General features: G+C 34.8%; 4 long non-coding RNA genes across 10 annotated transcripts; all 4 read left to right on the forward strand.

The window, feature by feature from the left end:
* The first annotated feature begins 271 nt into the window (after nucleotides 1-271).
* On the forward strand, nucleotides 272-2,299 carry LOC130692776 (uncharacterized). The gene is made up of 6 exons (XR_009001570.1): nucleotides 272-362; nucleotides 430-538; nucleotides 599-728; nucleotides 831-847; nucleotides 921-1,311; nucleotides 1,395-2,299. It is a non-coding gene; the product is annotated as an uncharacterized LOC130692776 (long non-coding RNA).
* A 1,454-nt stretch (nucleotides 2,300-3,753) lies between these two features.
* On the forward strand, nucleotides 3,754-5,780 carry LOC130692771 (uncharacterized). 3 transcript variants are annotated; one of them, XR_009001556.1, is made up of 6 exons: nucleotides 3,754-3,844; nucleotides 3,912-4,020; nucleotides 4,081-4,210; nucleotides 4,291-4,328; nucleotides 4,402-4,792; nucleotides 4,876-5,780. It is a non-coding gene; the product is annotated as an uncharacterized LOC130692771 (long non-coding RNA). The 3 variants fall into 3 exon arrangements; XR_009001557.1 differs by having other exon boundaries at nucleotides 4,312-4,328; XR_009001555.1 differs by having other exon boundaries at nucleotides 4,081-4,328.
* Nucleotides 5,781-7,235: 1,455 nt separating this feature from the next.
* On the forward strand, nucleotides 7,236-9,263 carry LOC130692772 (uncharacterized). 3 transcript variants are annotated; one of them, XR_009001559.1, is made up of 6 exons: nucleotides 7,236-7,326; nucleotides 7,394-7,502; nucleotides 7,563-7,692; nucleotides 7,773-7,810; nucleotides 7,885-8,275; nucleotides 8,359-9,263. It is a non-coding gene; the product is annotated as an uncharacterized LOC130692772 (long non-coding RNA). The 3 variants fall into 3 exon arrangements; XR_009001560.1 differs by having other exon boundaries at nucleotides 7,794-7,810; XR_009001558.1 differs by having other exon boundaries at nucleotides 7,563-7,810.
* Nucleotides 9,264-10,718: 1,455 nt separating this feature from the next.
* Nucleotides 10,719-12,681, forward strand: LOC130692775 (uncharacterized). Of its 3 annotated transcripts, none has more exons than XR_009001568.2 (6): nucleotides 10,719-10,809; nucleotides 10,878-10,986; nucleotides 11,047-11,176; nucleotides 11,257-11,294; nucleotides 11,368-11,758; nucleotides 11,842-12,681. It is a non-coding gene; the product is annotated as an uncharacterized LOC130692775 (long non-coding RNA). The 3 variants fall into 3 exon arrangements; XR_009001569.2 differs by having other exon boundaries at nucleotides 11,278-11,294; nucleotides 11,842-12,680; XR_009001567.2 differs by having other exon boundaries at nucleotides 11,047-11,294; nucleotides 11,842-12,680.
* The last annotated feature ends 266 nt before the right edge of the window (nucleotides 12,682-12,947 follow it).

Here is a 12,947-nt window from a genome sequence, read left to right on the forward strand (position 1 = left end):
AAAGTTGTGGACTGGGGCCTAAAATGTCTATTGTACCTACTTTTGTATTTGAAATAACTCAAAAACCATGAAGTCTACAAAAAAACAAATTTCACATTCATGATTCTTGAAAATGAAAATAAAAATTTTGAATAATACAACGTTTAATTACATTACTTTTTTTAAATGTTTTCCGTTTTCCAATAGGCAACGTTGCAGGAGGGGGGAGGGGGTCGCTTGCTTCTGAAGTACCGGACTTATTCCCGCATTTTTCGCCGTCATTGTGGTCGATGCATTTGCTAGATATTGTTTGCCGCCATTCTGAAAATCGTCACTGTAAGAGACTGTTGTGCAGATGTTGCGTCGCACCTTAAAACATTCTGGTAATAGGTTTGCGATAATTCTTCATTATCCTACTCCTACTTGCTTGGCTAATTGTCTTTTTTTCAGAATTCTTTTTGGCAGATTTGATTATCCCACTTTTGAGAAAATAAAAAAAAATTTTAGTGGCACCGGCTGTGGGGAACGCTTTAACAATTTTGATAAATTCGTCCTTCAGGTAAGCCATTTCTCGAAACCGTATTTCGTGATTTTAAAATATCTATTGGGTCATCTTTAGGTGACAGAAAAAGATGTACCTCAATACGTAACACCATTCGAAGAAACCTGTCTGCGCCATCCACTACTTCAAAGCATTAAAAATTCTGGCTACGTAAAACCAACACCTGTTAAGAAAGCTTCAGTTGCAGGTATTCTTGCCAAAAGAGATTTAATGGGTTGTGCTGTCACGGGCTCTGGCAAAACAGTAATCCAATTAATTAACGCTCAGTAATTTTGAAAACTACTACAAGGTCCAATTGCATCTAAGGTATTCCATGTATTCCACTTTGTGCTATTCGTTGCTCAAGTCATCTAAAATTTAACATTTTTTTTTCATGCAGGTGGTGTACTTGGAACGGTTTTGAACATTGTTAGAACAAGGTGTTGCTGCTGCGTCTCATGCCATGGAGCAAAAGCCAGAAGTTACCCACTCGTGAATTGGCCATTCTAAGTCACTGCTACACCATGGCGACTGATGTTCCTGCCCTTGGTTTAGGTTATGCTTTATGGGTTCTTCGTTCGTTTTTTACGTATTTGATGTTTGTATTGTTTTTCCTAGATACTGCTGGCGTCAACTATGTCGTAAATTATGATTTGCCAACTGAAATTGAAGAGTATGTTCATCGTGTTGGTCGAACGGGCCGCGTGGGAAATGTTGGAAAATCAATAAGGTTCTTTGACGAAGAAAGAGATGGGCCTAACGCTGGAAAGTTTGTGTCTTTGTTAACTTGGGTAAAAACCTACTCCAGTTTGGCATCTAATTATATTTCTCTGCACTTGTTTTCGTACTTATTAATCCTACTTATTCTTTTTAGTCCAACGCCGATGTACCGCTATTCATGCAAGCGATGTTTTATTTAATTAGTCTTTGCGAAATGGATTGGAAAGAGTGGACGACGGAATAGTACAGCTGCCCAACTTCCGAATGGTGCAATATGCATCTAACGCTTCCAATTCCGGATTGTGTTGTCGCAACAGGATGGTTGAGCACGTTTCTCAGCCATTTTGCTTTGTGTTACTTATCTGTCTTAGTATTTGCTTTTCTTCGTAAATGTGTGAAGTTATTAGCTTTTAAGTTCTCGAAAAAATTACACAGAGATCAGTGTTGAGGGGGTGGGGCAGGGTAGTATGATGTAAATATGAAAATAATTTGTTCGGTAGATTGGGGTAGGTGGTGCCAATCAAACCGTAACTTGCGTGGTGGCAATGTTTGATTAGGGAGTTGGTTGATTTAGTAAAGTTTCCAACTTTTGTAGGCTGAAGGTGAGGTAGGGTAGATTCAAGGATAACGAACGTTAACATCATTTACCCTGACGCATCTACCACATGTTTCTTTCTTGCAATAGGTAAATGTGTGTAAGTATTGCGAAATTTAAACGAAAAGAAACCATACACCATGTGCAGGTAAAAGTATAATTAAATTATAATAAAAGCAGCTTATGTTGAAATCTAACCAAATGTTGGTAAGTTAAATACACTGACGTTGGTAGTTTTCCATTCATGTGTATAAAAACGCATAGTTCTATTATGTAACACTTAAATATGTAAAGCCAATTTTATTTATTACCTTATCTTTTCCAGGTTAGATCCAAGCATAATATAAGTGCTATAATTGCCCGAGCAACCCTTCAAACTTTCGTTTTGTATTTAACCCTAAAAGCATGTATGACTACCATTTTACTTAGGATTGAATTGAATCATCTTTAAATGGACAACTTGATAGCCAAAAGATAAATGCACTATCGGAACGATTCATGTTTTTATTTTTTAATCAGTGAGGTTATATTGCCATTTTTTGATCTCGCGTGAGATTAACAATTAAACTTCAAGAATTTTTTTAGAAAGCGTCCACAAACAGTATCGCCATCTATTGTTACGACATTCAGGTGAACCATTTTAGTCTCGGCTAAGGACGAAGCATGTTTCAAGTAAGGTTTCGTTACTGTTTACTAACAAAAAATTTCATATTCGTGATTCTTATTAAATTTCCAATCTAAATCATATATAGTTATCTAGTTTTATTGATATTATGATTTTAAGTAAAAGTTCTGGAACGGGCCACTGCACCAACTTTTATATTTTAAATAACTCAAAAACCATCAAGTCTACATAAAAACAAATTTCATATTCATGATTCTTATTAAACTTAGCATCTTAATCGTATACAGTTATCTAGTTTTATTTATATTCACTTTTTAGGTAAAAGTCGGGCTTGGTGTTTTGTCGGGCCTTAAATTTCTATCGTACCTACTTTTATTTTTGAAATAACTCAAAAACCACGAAGTCTACGTAAAAACAAATTTCATATCCGTGATTCTCATTAAATTTCCAATCTAAATCATATATAGTTATCTAGTTTTATTGATATTATGATTTTAAGTAAAAGTTCTGGAACGGGCCACTGCACCAACTTTTATATTTTAAATAACTCAAAAACCATCAAGTCTACATAAAAACAAATTTCATATTCATGATTCTTATTAAATTTAGCATCTAAATCGTAAATAGTTATCTAGTTTTATTTATATTCACTTTTTAAGTAAAAGTCGGGCTTGGTGTTTTGTCGGGCCTTATATTTTTAGCATACCTACTTTTATAATTGAAATTACTAAAAAACTACGAAGTCTACATAAAAACAAATTGCACATTCGTGATTCTTGTTAAATTTAGCATCTAAATCATATATAGCTATCTAGTTTAATTGATATTAACTTTTTAGGTAAAAGTCGGGCTTGGTGTTTTGTCGGGCCTTAAATTTCTATCGTACCAACGTTTATTTTTGAAATAACTCAAAAACCACGAAGTCTACGTAAAAACAAATTTCATATTCGTGATTCTTATTAAATTGCCAATCTAAATCATGTATAGTTATCTTGTTTTATTGACATTATTATTTTGAAGTAAAAGTTGTGGACCGGAGCCTAAAATGTCTATTGTACCTACTTTTGTATTTGAAATAACTCAAAAACCATGAAGTCTACAAAAAAACAAATTTCACATTCATGATTCTTGAAAATGAAAATAAAAATTTTGAATAATACAACGTTTAATTACATTACTTTTTTTAAATGTTTTCCGTTTTCCAATAGGCAACGTTGCAGGAGGGGGGAGGGGGTCGCTTGCTTCTGAAGTACCGGACTTATTCCCGCATTTTTCGCCGTCATTGTGGTCGATGCATTTGCTAGATATTGTTTGCCGCCATTCTGAAAATCGTCACTGTAAGAGACTGTTGTGCAGATGTTGCGTCGCACCTTAAAACATTCTGGTAATAGGTTTGCGATAATTCTTCATTATCCTACTCCTACTTGCTTGGCTAATTGTCTTTTTTTCAGAATTCTTTTTGGCAGATTTGATTATCCCACTTTTGAGAAAATAAAAAAAAATTTTAGTGGCACCGGCTGTGGGGAACGCTTTAACAATTTTGATAAATTCGTCCTTCAGGTAAGCCATTTCTCGAAACCGTATTTCGTGATTTTAAAATATCTATTGGGTCATCTTTAGGTGACAGAAAAAGATGTACCTCAATACGTAACACCATTCGAAGAAACCTGTCTGCGCCATCCACTACTTCAAAGCATTAAAAATTCTGGCTACGTAAAACCAACACCTGTTAAGAAAGCTTCAGTTGCAGGTATTCTTGCCAAAAGAGATTTAATGGGTTGTGCTGTCACGGGCTCTGGCAAAACAGTAATCCAATTAATTAACGCTCAGTAATTTTGAAACCACTACAAGGTCCAATTGCATCTAAGGTATTCCATGTATTCCACTTTGTGCTATTCGTTGCTCAAGTCATCTAAAATTTAACATTTTTTTTTCATGCAGGTGGTGTACTTGGAACGGTTTTGAACATTGTTAGAACAAGGTGTTGCTGCTGCGTCTCATGCCATGGAGCAAAAGCCAGAAGTTACCCACTCGTGAATTGGCCATTCTAAGTCACTGCTACACCATGGCGACTGATGTTCCTGCCCTTGGTTTAGGTTATGCTTTATGGGTTCTTCGTTCGTTTTTTACGTATTTGATGTTTGTATTGTTTTTCCTAGATACTGCTGGCGTCAACTATGTCGTAAATTATGATTTGCCAACTGAAATTGAAGAGTATGTTCATCGTGTTGGTCGAACGGGCCGCGTGGGAAATGTTGGAAAATCAATAAGGTTCTTTGACGAAGAAAGAGATGGGCCTAACGCTGGAAAGTTTGTGTCTTTGTTAACTTGGGTAAAAACCTACTCCAGTTTGGCATCTAATTATATTTCTCTGCACTTGTTTTCGTACTTATTAATCCTACTTATTCTTTTTAGTCCAACGCCGATGTACCGCTATTCATGCAAGCGATGTTTTATTTAATTAGTCTTTGCGAAATGGATTGGAAAGAGTGGACGACGGAATAGTACAGCTGCCCAACTTCCGAATGGTGCAATATGCATCTAACGCTTCCAATTCCGGATTGTGTTGTCGCAACAGGATGGTTGAGCACGTTTCTCAGCCATTTTGCTTTGTGTTACTTATCTGTCTTAGTATTTGCTTTTCTTCGTAAATGTGTGAAGTTATTAGCTTTTAAGTTCTCGAAAAAATTACACAGAGATCAGTGTTGAGGGGGTGGGGCAGGGTAGTATGATGTAAATATGAAAATAATTTGTTCGGTAGATTGGGGTAGGTGGTGCCAATCAAACCGTAACTTGCGTGGTGGCAATGTTTGATTAGGGAGTTGGTTGATTTAGTAAAGTTTCCAACTTTTGTAGGCTGAAGGTGAGGTAGGGTAGATTCAAGGATAACGAACGTTAACATCATTTACCCTGACGCATCTACCACATGTTTCTTTCTTGCAATAGGTAAATGTGTGTAAGTATTGCGAAATTTAAACGAAAAGAAACCATACACCATGTGCAGGTAAAAGTATAATTAAATTATAATAAAAGCAGCTTATGTTGAAATCTAACCAAATGTTGGTAAGTTAAATACACTGACGTTGGTAGTTTTCCATTCATGTGTATAAAAACGCATAGTTCTATTATGTAACACTTAAATATGTAAAGCCAATTTTATTTATTACCTTATCTTTTCCAGGTTAGATCCAAGCATAATATAAGTGCTATAATTGCCCGAGCAACCCTTCAAACTTTCGTTTTGTATTTAACCCTAAAAGCATGTATGACTACCATTTTACTTAGGATTGAATTGAATCATCTTTAAATGGACAACTTGATAGCCAAAAGATAAATGCACTATCGGAACGATTCATGTTTTTATTTTTTAATCAGTGAGGTTATATTGCCATTTTTTGATCTCGCGTGAGATTAACAATTAAACTTCAAGAATTTTTTTTAGAAAGCGTCCACAAACAGTATCGCCATCTATTGTTACGACATTCAGGTGAACCATTTTAGTCTCGGCTAAGGACGAAGCATGTTTCAAGTAAGGTTTCGTTACTGTTTACTAACAAAAAATTTCATATTCGTGATTCTTATTAAATTTCCAATCTAAATCATATATAGTTATCTAGTTTTATTGATATTATGATTTTAAGTAAAAGTTCTGGAACGGGCCACTGCACCAACTTTTATATTTTAAATAACTCAAAAACCATCAAGTCTACATAAAAACAAATTTCATATTCATGATTCTTATTAAACTTAGCATCTTAATCGTATACAGTTATCTAGTTTTATTTATATTCACTTTTTAGGTAAAAGTCGGGCTTGGTGTTTTGTCGGGCCTTAAATTTCTATCGTACCTACTTTTATTTTTGAAATAACTCAAAAACCACGAAGTCTACGTAAAAACAAATTTCATATCCGTGATTCTCATTAAATTTCCAATCTAAATCATATATAGTTATCTAGTTTTATTGATATTATGATTTTAAGTAAAAGTTCTGGAACGGGCCACTGCACCAACTTTTATATTTTAAATAACTCAAAAACCATCAAGTCTACATAAAAACAAATTTCATATTCATGATTCTTATTAAATTTAGCATCTAAATCGTAAATAGTTATCTAGTTTTATTTATATTCACTTTTTAAGTAAAAGTCGGGCTTGGTGTTTTGTCGGGCCTTATATTTTTAGCATACCTACTTTTATAATTGAAATTACTAAAAAACTACGAAGTCTACATAAAAACAAATTGCACATTCGTGATTCTTGTTAAATTTAGCATCTAAATCATATATAGCTATCTAGTTTAATTGATATTAACTTTTTAGGTAAAAGTCGGGCTTGGTGTTTTGTCGGGCCTTAAATTTCTATCGTACCAACGTTTATTTTTGAAATAACTCAAAAACCACGAAGTCTACGTAAAAACAAATTTCATATTCGTGATTCTTATTAAATTGCCAATCTAAATCATGTATAGTTATCTTGTTTTATTGACATTATTATTTTGAAGTAAAAGTTGTGGACCGGGGCCTAAAATGTCTATTGTACCTACTTTTGTATTTGAAATAACTCAAAAACCATGAAGTCTACAAAAAAACAAATTTCACATTCATGATTCTTGAAAATGAAAATAAAAATTTTGAATAATACAACGTTTAATTACATTACTTTTTTTAAATGTTTTCCGTTTTCCAATAGGCAACGTTGCAGGAGGGGGGAGGGGGTCGCTTGCTTCTGAAGTACCGGACTTATTCCCGCATTTTTCGCCGTCATTGTGGTCGATGCATTTGCTAGATATTGTTTGCCGCCATTCTGAAAATCGTCACTGTAAGAGACTGTTGTGCAGATGTTGCGTCGCACCTTAAAACATTCTGGTAATAGGTTTGCGATAATTCTTCATTATCCTACTCCTACTTGCTTGGCTAATTGTCTTTTTTTCAGAATTCTTTTTGGCAGATTTGATTATCCCACTTTTGAGAAAATAAAAAAAAATTTTAGTGGCACCGGCTGTGGGGAACGCTTTAACAATTTTGATAAATTCGTCCTTCAGGTAAGCCATTTCTCGAAACCGTATTTCGTGATTTTAAAATATCTATTGGGTCATCTTTAGGTGACAGAAAAAGATGTACCTCAATACGTAACACCATTCGAAGAAACCTGTCTGCGCCATCCACTACTTCAAAGCATTAAAAATTCTGGCTACGTAAAACCAACACCTGTTAAGAAAGCTTCAGTTGCAGGTATTCTTGCCAAAAGAGATTTAATGGGTTGTGCTGTCACGGGCTCTGGCAAAACAGTAATCCAATTAATTAACGCTCAGTAATTTTGAAACCACTACAAGGTCCAATTGCATCTAAGGTATTCCATGTATTCCACTTTGTGCTATTCGTTGCTCAAGTCATCTAAAATTTAACATTTTTTTTTTCATGCAGGTGGTGTACTTGGAACGGTTTTGAACATTGTTAGAACAAGGTGTTGCTGCTGCGTCTCATGCCATGGAGCAAAAGCCAGAAGTTACCCACTCGTGAATTGGCCATTCTAAGTCACTGCTACACCATGGCGACTGATGTTCCTGCCCTTGGTTTAGGTTATGCTTTATGGGTTCTTCGTTCGTTTTTTACGTATTTGATGTTTGTATTGTTTTTCCTAGATACTGCTGGCGTCAACTATGTCGTAAATTATGATTTGCCAACTGAAATTGAAGAGTATGTTCATCGTGTTGGTCGAACGGGCCGCGTGGGAAATGTTGGAAAATCAATAAGGTTCTTTGACGAAGAAAGAGATGGGCCTAACGCTGGAAAGTTTGTGTCTTTGTTAACTTGGGTAAAAACCTACTCCAGTTTGGCATCTAATTATATTTCTCTGCACTTGTTTTCGTACTTATTAATCCTACTTATTCTTTTTAGTCCAACGCCGATGTACCGCTATTCATGCAAGCGATGTTTTATTTAATTAGTCTTTGCGAAATGGATTGGAAAGAGTGGACGACGGAATAGTACAGCTGCCCAACTTCCGAATGGTGCAATATGCATCTAACGCTTCCAATTCCGGATTGTGTTGTCGCAACAGGATGGTTGAGCACGTTTCTCAGCCATTTTGCTTTGTGTTACTTATCTGTCTTAGTATTTGCTTTTCTTCGTAAATGTGTGAAGTTATTAGCTTTTAAGTTCTCGAAAAAATTACACAGAGATCAGTGTTGAGGGGGTGGGGCAGGGTAGTATGATGTAAATATGAAAATAATTTGTTCGGTAGATTGGGGTAGGTGGTGCCAATCAAACCGTAACTTGCGTGGTGGCAATGTTTGATTAGGGAGTTGGTTGATTTAGTAAAGTTTCCAACTTTTGTAGGCTGAAGGTGAGGTAGGGTAGATTCAAGGATAACGAACGTTAACATCATTTACCCTGACGCATCTACCACATGTTTCTTTCTTGCAATAGGTAAATGTGTGTAAGTATTGCGAAATTTAAACGAAAAGAAACCATACACCATGTGCAGGTAAAAGTATAATTAAATTATAATAAAAGCAGCTTATGTTGAAATCTAACCAAATGTTGGTAAGTTAAATACACTGACGTTGGTAGTTTTCCATTCATGTGTATAAAAACGCATAGTTCTATTATGTAACACTTAAATATGTAAAGCCAATTTTATTTATTACCTTATCTTTTCCAGGTTAGATCCAAGCATAATATAAGTGCTATAATTGCCCGAGCAACCCTTCAAACTTTCGTTTTGTATTTAACCCTAAAAGCATGTATGACTACCATTTTACTTAGGATTGAATTGAATCATCTTTAAATGGACAACTTGATAGCCAAAAGATAAATGCACTATCGGAACGATTCATGTTTTTATTTTTTAATCAGTGAGGTTATATTGCCATTTTTTGATCTCGCGTGAGATTAACAATTAAACTTCAAGAATTTTTTTTAGAAAGCGTCCACAAACAGTATCGCCATCTATTGTTACGACATTCAGGTGAACCATTTTAGTCTCGGCTAAGGACGAAGCATGTTTCAAGTAAGGTTTCGTTACTGTTTACTAACAAAAAATTTCATATTCGTGATTCTTATTAAATTTCCAATCTAAATCATATATAGTTATCTAGTTTTATTGATATTATGATTTTAAGTAAAAGTTCTGGAACGGGCCACTGCACCAACTTTTATATTTTAAATAACTCAAAAACCATCAAGTCTACATAAAAACAAATTTCATATTCATGATTCTTATTAAACTTAGCATCTTAATCGTATACAGTTATCTAGTTTTATTTATATTCACTTTTTAGGTAAAAGTCGGGCTTGGTGTTTTGTCGGGCCTTAAATTTCTATCGTACCTACTTTTATTTTTGAAATAACTCAAAAACCACGAAGTCTACGTAAAAACAAATTTCATATCCGTGATTCTCATTAAATTTCCAATCTAAATCATATATAGTTATCTAGTTTTATTGATATTATGATTTTAAGTAAAAGTTCTGGAACGGGCCACTGCACCAACTTTTATATTTTAAATAACTCAAAAACCATCAAGTCTACATAAAAACAAATTTCATATTCATGATTCTTATTAAATTTAGCATCTAAATCGTAAATAGTTATCTAGTTTTATTTATATTCACTTTTTAAGTAAAAGTCGGGCTTGGTGTTTTGTCGGGCCTTATATTTTTAGCATACCTACTTTTATAATTGAAATTACTAAAAAACTACGAAGTCTACATAAAAACAAATTGCACATTCGTGATTCTTGTTAAATTTAGCATCTAAATCATATATAGCTATCTAGTTTAATTGATATTAACTTTTTAGGTAAAAGTCGGGCTTGGTGTTTTGTCGGGCCTTAAATTTCTATCGTACCAACGTTTATTTTTGAAATAACTCAAAAACCACGAAGTCTACGTAAAAACAAATTTCATATTCGTGATTCTTATTAAATTGCCAATCTAAATCATGTATAGTTATCTTGTTTTATTGACATTATTATTTTGAAGTAAAAGTTGTGGACTGGGGCCTAAAATGTCTATTGTACCTACTTTTGTATTTGAAATAACTCAAAAACCATGAAGTCTACAAAAAAACAAATTTCACATTCATGATTCTTGAAAATGAAAATAAAAATTTTGAATAATACAACGTTTAATTACATTACTTTTTTTAAATGTTTTCCGTTTTCCGATAGGCAACGTTGCAGGAGGGGGGAGGGGGTCGCTTGCTTCTGAAGTACCGGACTTATTCCCGCATTTTTCGCCGTCATTGTGGTCGATGCATTTGCTAGATATTGTTTGCCGCCATTCTGAAAATCGTCACTGTAAGAGACTGTTGTGCAGATGTTGCGTCGCACCTTAAAACATTCTGGTAATAGGTTTGCGATAATTCTTCATTATCCTACTCCTACTTGCTTGGCTAATTGTCTTTTTTTTCAGAATTCTTTTTGGCAGATTTGATTATCCCACTTTTGAGAAAATAAAAAAAAATTTTAGTGGCACCGGCTGTGGGGAACGCTTTAACAATTTTGATAAATTCGTCCTTCAGGTAAGCCATTTCTCGAAACCGTATTTCGTGATTTTAAAATATCTATTGGGTCATCTTTAGGTGACAGAAAAAGATGTACCTCAATACGTAACACCATTCGAAGAAACCTGTCTGCGCCATCCACTACTTCAAAGCATTAAAAATTCTGGCTACGTAAAACCAACACCTGTTAAGAAAGCTTCAGTTGCAGGTATTCTTGCCAAAAGAGATTTAATGGGTTGTGCTGTCACGGGCTCTGGCAAAACAGTAATCCAATTAATTAACGCTCAGTAATTTTGAAACCACTACAAGGTCCAATTGCATCTAAGGTATTCCATGTATTCCACTTTGTGCTATTCGTTGCTCAAGTCATCTAAAATTTAACATTTTTTTTTCATGCAGGTGGTGTACTTGGAACGGTTTTGAACATTGTTAGAACAAGGTGTTGCTGCTGCGTCTCATGCCATGGAGCAAAAGCCAGAAGTTACCCACTCGTGAATTGGCCATTCTAAGTCACTGCTACACCATGGCGACTGATGTTCCTGCCCTTGGTTTAGGTTATGCTTTATGGGTTCTTCGTTCGTTTTTTACGTATTTGATGTTTGTATTGTTTTTCCTAGATACTGCTGGCGTCAACTATGTCGTAAATTATGATTTGCCAACTGAAATTGAAGAGTATGTTCATCGTGTTGGTCGAACGGGCCGCGTGGGAAATGTTGGAAAATCAATAAGGTTCTTTGACGAAGAAAGAGATGGGCCTAACGCTGGAAAGTTTGTGTCTTTGTTAACTTGGGTAAAAACCTACTCCAGTTTGGCATCTAATTATATTTCTCTGCACTTGTTTTCGTACTTATTAATCCTACTTATTCTTTTTAGTCCAACGCCGATGTACCGCTATTCATGCAAGCGATGTTTTATTTAATTAGTCTTTGCGAAATGGATTGGAAAGAGTGGACGACGGAATAGTACAGCTGCCCAACTTCCGAATGGTGCAATATGCATCTAACGCTTCCAATTCCGGATTGTGTTGTCGCAACAGGATGGTTGAGCACGTTTCTCAGCCATTTTGCTTTGTGTTACTTATCTGTCTTAGTATTTGCTTTTCTTCGTAAATGTGTGAAGTTATTAGCTTTTAAGTTCTCGAAAAAATTACACAGAGATCAGTGTTGAGGGGGTGGGGCAGGGTAGTATGATGTAAATATGAAAATAATTTGTTCGGTAGATTGGGGTAGGTGGTGCCAATCAAACCGTAACTTGCGTGGTGGCAATGTTTGATTAGGGAGTTGGTTGATTTAGTAAAGTTTCCAACTTTTGTAGGCTGAAGGTGAGGTAGGGTAGATTCAAGGATAACGAACGTTAACATCATTTACCCTGACGCATCTACCACATGTTTCTTTCTTGCAATAGGTAAATGTGTGTAAGTATTGCGAAATTTAAACGAAAAGAAACCATACACCATGTGCAGGTAAAAGAATAACTCAATTATTATGATAGGAAGATAATTATATATTCAGGTTGTGTTGGAAATTAACAAATTTTGGTAAGTTGGTAAGACTTTGGGGTTAGTGCACTTCATCAATGTGTATAAAAACGGATTAGGTAAAATGGCAGGAATGAATTAATGTAAAACAAAACGTACAATCGCGTCTTACTGTCTTGCACTTAGGTAAGTTTAACAGATTTTGATTGGAATTCCTTCATATTTTTCTAGCTCGAATACTTGGCTTGTTACCTGATGATAGTTTAATTTTATCTCATCTGTTGCGCAGGAGTTGAGGGGGTATAGAAAAAGGCACCTGCTGATCTGTAAGATGTTCACCTTCAGTTCTTACCACATTCATATTATATTGATCCTCACTTTGCTAATAGTATTGAACATAATTTTGATTAAATGTTGAACAAGTAATGATAAAGTTACTTTATGTCTTGTGATATTGTATTTAAAAATTATATATTTCTAAAATAATACATAGTGCGATGAC

This window comes from Daphnia carinata, unplaced genomic scaffold (genome assembly GCF_022539665.2).
Source record: "Daphnia carinata strain CSIRO-1 unplaced genomic scaffold, CSIRO_AGI_Dcar_HiC_V3 NW_026453012.1, whole genome shotgun sequence".
In the NCBI taxonomy this organism is placed as follows: domain Eukaryota; kingdom Metazoa; phylum Arthropoda; class Branchiopoda; order Diplostraca; family Daphniidae; genus Daphnia; species Daphnia carinata.